The sequence below is a fragment of the Nematolebias whitei genome, chromosome 6 (genome assembly GCF_014905685.2).
Source record: "Nematolebias whitei isolate Nwh7 chromosome 6, NemWhi1, whole genome shotgun sequence".
Classification (NCBI taxonomy): domain Eukaryota; kingdom Metazoa; phylum Chordata; class Actinopteri; order Cyprinodontiformes; family Rivulidae; genus Nematolebias; species Nematolebias whitei.
In genome coordinates, this window is record NC_056503.1 from 53,280,461 (window position 1) to 53,285,427 (window position 4,967).

Sequence of the window (4,967 nt, forward strand, 5' to 3'; positions counted from 1 at the left end):
TAAGTTTTAAAGAGAGTTGTGACTCCAATGGAGTCGTGCACTGGCCATCAAAACCAGAACCACCCAACAAGACTAAGAATTCAAATAAAAGCCAAAGAGGATCCGGATGTCCCAAGACAGGAGGCACTGGCGGATTAGATAAACAGAGAAGTTATAACCTGTGTTGCCATAGCAATCAGGAAGAAGCACTCTCCATCCTAACCTAAGAATCCAGCATCCTCAAAATAAAATAGAAAAAAATAGGACAAAATAGAACAAAATTATATGCACGTCCCCTAGGGTTAGGTTAAGGGTTAGGGATCATGTGGACATTAAAAGTCCTATAAAACTTGAGATGAGGTCAGAAAGAGAATACAAATCAAAGGGAAAGGTTGGATATCCAAACAGCTGCAGCAGACTTCCTCTGGGAAGTAGTCCAGAATCTGTTTGATTCCAAAACCGCGGCTGAGATAGCATTAGAACCATGGATGCTGAAATGGGTTGTAATCTCAGAATTGGCTTGACCCGGGGTTTGGGAATTAAACCTGTGTTGACAAAGCACCGTGATCAGAGCTGTACCAGTTTCACCCACAAACTGAGAAAGACAAAGTGTACAGGTGACCAGATAAACACAATTTTTGGTTTTGATGTTTCCCGATGCCTCGACTGGGAAAACCTGGTTGTTAACTGTGTTCTGAACCCATTTTATTTGTTTGAAGAGACCTTTATGTGTAGTTGGTTTAGTGGTTGAATTAGTTTTAAGTCTAGCCTGGACCAGGTAATCCTTGAGATTTTTATTCCTCTTATAAGCCGCAATAACCCTATGGTTGGACAGATATTGGCCATTTTCTGTGAACTTTTGGAAATTCTGTCTGATAAGTTTAAGTAATTGCTTATTAGATAATGAGTAATTAACAATGAAAGGTACAATATTCTCGGATTTAGGTTTCTTGGGTTGTAAAAAGGTCTTCTGACACCTGCGTAAAAGTGATCTGGAGTACCCCCTGGTGGCAAGTACAGCAAATAACAATTTGGTAGCCTGGAGAAAATCAGTCTGTTTTGTGCATATTCTATGAAACCGTAATAGCTGAGATTTGACCAAACCGGCATAAGTGTGGGTAGGATGAAAACTAGTTTTGTGCAATAAGGCATGGGTGTCGGTAGCCTTGAAAAAAACTTTAATGTCCAATTGATTAGTTATATCGAAATCACTGCCCTTGAAAGTCGTAGTATCCAAAAAATTAACTGATGTTAAACTTGTTTCCGCTTTGAGTTTAATAGATGGATTATATGTGTTCAATGTGTTTAAAAAGACTTTAAAATCCTCCTCATTATGAGGCCAAACACCCCAAATATCATCCAGATATCTATAATAGAAAGAAGGGCGTTTGTCACATTTGTTAAGAACCTCCGTTTCCCACTTTGCCATGAAAATGTTGGCGTACGCGGGGGCAAACCGCTTACCCATGGCTGTACCTTTGATTTGTAGAAAAAATTCCTCATTAAACTCAAAATCATTCCTAGTTAGGTTTATTTGTAACAAGTTTAAAAGCTCAGAATCCGGTCTGTGATGATCAGGGTATTTAAGAAAAGTTTGTCTAATTGCCTCTAAACCCTCTGCAATGTCAATATTAGTGTACAGACTTTCAACATCCATTGTAAATAAAATGGCACTGGAAGGGATTCTTATGGTCTTAATTTTCTCACAAAAATCATACGTGTCCTTAATATAACTGGGATGTCGAGTTGAAAGCGGCTGTAAATAGTAATCTATAAATTCAGCTGTTCTATAAGTTTCACTCCCACAGTCCGAAACGATAGGACGACCAGCCGGTATTTCATTGGGTTTCGGCCATGTTGTTTTATCCTTGTGAATCTTAGGGAGAAGATAAAAGCGTCTTGCTCTGGGTTCTGGCACACCCAAAAGGTATGTTTTTTGTTTAAAAGTGATAAAATTGTTCCTATATAGACAGTTGATCACTTCCTGAACCAGAGGAATTGTATCTGGGAAGATTGGATGGTCAAGTTTTGTGTAATACATTTTGTTCTCAAGTTGCCTATAGCCCTCCCAAAGATATTGAGCCCTATCCAAAATCACAACTGAGCTGCCCTTATCAGCCGGTTTAATTACAATGTTTTTATTTTTAATAAGCTCTTTCAAAGCCAAAGTTTCCTGTTTGGTAAGGTTTTGTTTATTTTTTTGAGGCCTGTGTGAATAGTCAAAATACTCCAGGTCCTCCAAGATAAGTTTTTGAAGTCCAAGAGGTAAACTGGACATTGAAGGTGACCAGGTGGATTGTGTTACAAATGGAAGACTCGGTGTGCTAATTTTGTTTTTAAAAAAAGTTGTTAGTTTTAGACGCCTATGATATTGTTGAATGTCATATCTGGTACTCAGAACATTATCATTATCCCTAAAAACTGGCACCGATGGAACAAAGGTCAAACCCTTATTTAAAACAGCAAGTTGCTCTTGTGACATGCTGACAGATGACAAGTTAACAACATTACTCTGCCCCTTATGTTTGACATTGCTTAAGGGGACCTTTATTTTAAAGTCTTGCGCTTGCAGGCTTTAGATTGCTCACCCACAGCCTCTGTTGTAGGATGCTGGTCAGGATTCAGATTTCTTCTAGTCCTAAGAACGGGTCCCATCTGGTCAGACAGAGAGACCAGTGAGGAGGGGCCCGGTTGATTGACGTCTTGTGCCTCCTCCCTCCACCGGAGAGTGATGTCAGTGTCCAGATAATCGCCATCTGCAGCCACCTGTGCATCTAAAACATCTGGACAGTTATTGTTACATCCTACAGGAACAGGAGACTGAGGAGTGGTACCCGAGTTGGACACCCGGTCATCTAGTTGAACCTCCTGGTCGCTGTCAGTCCGTAAGTCAGGAATGTGACTTGTGGTGGGTTCAGGATGGATCAGCGCCGCTGTGACCACCTCCTTGCGAGCAGTTGAGAGACGACGTCCATTTTGTTTTTGTTGCCTCTGACCGGTTCTTTGGGGAAGGGGGTCCTTGTCGGTCCGTTTTGATGCTGCCCGGACCACCTCTGGAGTTGACGGTAGGTGTGATGACCCCTCTGAAGTTGACGGCTGGTGTGATGTCCCCTTGTTGACCCTTTGCTGGACGGCTGGTAAAATTGGGGATGTGTCAGGTGCAGGTTCCTCCCACATGAGGGGTGAAGAGTCCAGAAGCGCCTCCCGGACGAATTGATGTGCCTGATGCAGGGTGGATTTCTGCAAACGACGGCCTAGGTTTTGGCGGGCCCATTTAGTGGCGATTTCAAATGGGCCCTCCAGGTCAGAAAGGGATTGGCCAAACAAGTCCACTTTAATCTGAGCCAAAAGCGCTTCATAGTGGTCAGTGAGAATGACCACAGTGGTGTGAGCCCAGTTCCTTGCATTACCCTCAATCAACGTTGTGGTCACTTCACAAGGCACGGCAGGTTTAATCACTGTGGTCAAATGTTCTTTAAGTTTTTGAATGGCTGACGGTTCATCTGGTCCCAGATTACTCAGATGATGCAGCCCTTTGATAAGTTTATGCAACAGTCGGACTCTGGAGCAGAAGGCAGCGTCCGAATGTTGTTGCTCATCAGTTGAGGATTCATGACCACCCCTCTTCTGGGCAACTGGAACATGACGTGGTTGTCTCACCTCTCTCTTGTTAGTAGTACCGGGATGAGGCTGGCCATATGGTCGTCCACCTTCTCCATGGGGATGGTTGGGGTCTGAATTCCAACGTCGACGACCGTGGGTTTGTTGTGCTGGGGTTCCTCTGGTCGAGACCCCCATGTTCGGTTTCAGGGGGGTCAATCCCCTGTTGTACGAGCCAGCATTGCGTCTGGGAGCCCCCTTCTGGAAGCTGTGGGCCGTTACATGTCTGGACCCTCTCTGGTGATTATCTTCTGCAGCACCCCCTAGTGGAGGCCACTCATCAGGGTCCAAATAATGGTCATTTTCATGAACAACACGTCTCTGGTTAGCAGAATTATAATAATGTCTCTGGTTGGCAGAATTATAATAATGTCTCTGTTCTAAATCTGCTCTTACCCAGTCGTGTTCATGAGGCCTATTGTTATGCTGGGGCCTGTAGCTCCTCTCATGGCCTTGTGGTTCTCTTTTGGGCCTTTGTCTTCTCCTGGAGTGCACCAAAGTCCATTTCTGGTCATCATGGTCTTGGTACCAATCTGGAACATCACGGTGTTGATACCACGGCATTTTAGTCTTTGCTGATGACCATAACCTACTTGGTTTTGCTGGAAAAGACCCTCCAAAGAAAAGGCGGGAAAAGTAGTTGCAATCCAAAAAACGTCTTTTAATCCACAAAAAATATATATACAACTATGTACAAAAAGAGTTACAAGCTAAAACATCTCAACGTTTCGGTCTATTTTAGACCTTCCTCAGGAGAAAAAGCTTGTAAACAGATCTAAGCACAAGTACACCCATGTATCTGATGTGGTGTCCTGTGGAGACTAATGCAACACTAAAATGGTGGCTTAATGAGAACCTCTTAAACCCACTGCATGTTGGGAAAAGTCAGGGGCCCCTGAAGGGCCAAATCTAAGAAGACTCAAAACAAGGGGGGTCTATTCACTCTCCCTTACAACAAACAGGATATAATGACCAATTTAAGAAAATAAAAGAAAATGAAACAGGAAATGAACTTGAAAACATAGGTATAAACATTGGAATTACCCCATGTAACAAAAAATTGAGCAAAATAATACAATAATACAATAAGTACATTACAAAAATAACAAGAATCATAAAAATTGCCAGTTTCACGTGAACAATAGTTTCAAAATACTTAAAATAAAGTTCAAAAATGCTAATTTCACCTGAAAAATAGTTTTAAAACACCTCAAATGAGGTCCAGAAATGCTAATTTAACAGGGAAATAGTTTTAAAATATTTCAAATGAGGTTTAAAAATGCTGATTACACATAAACAATAGTTTTAGAACACTTCAAATCAGGTCC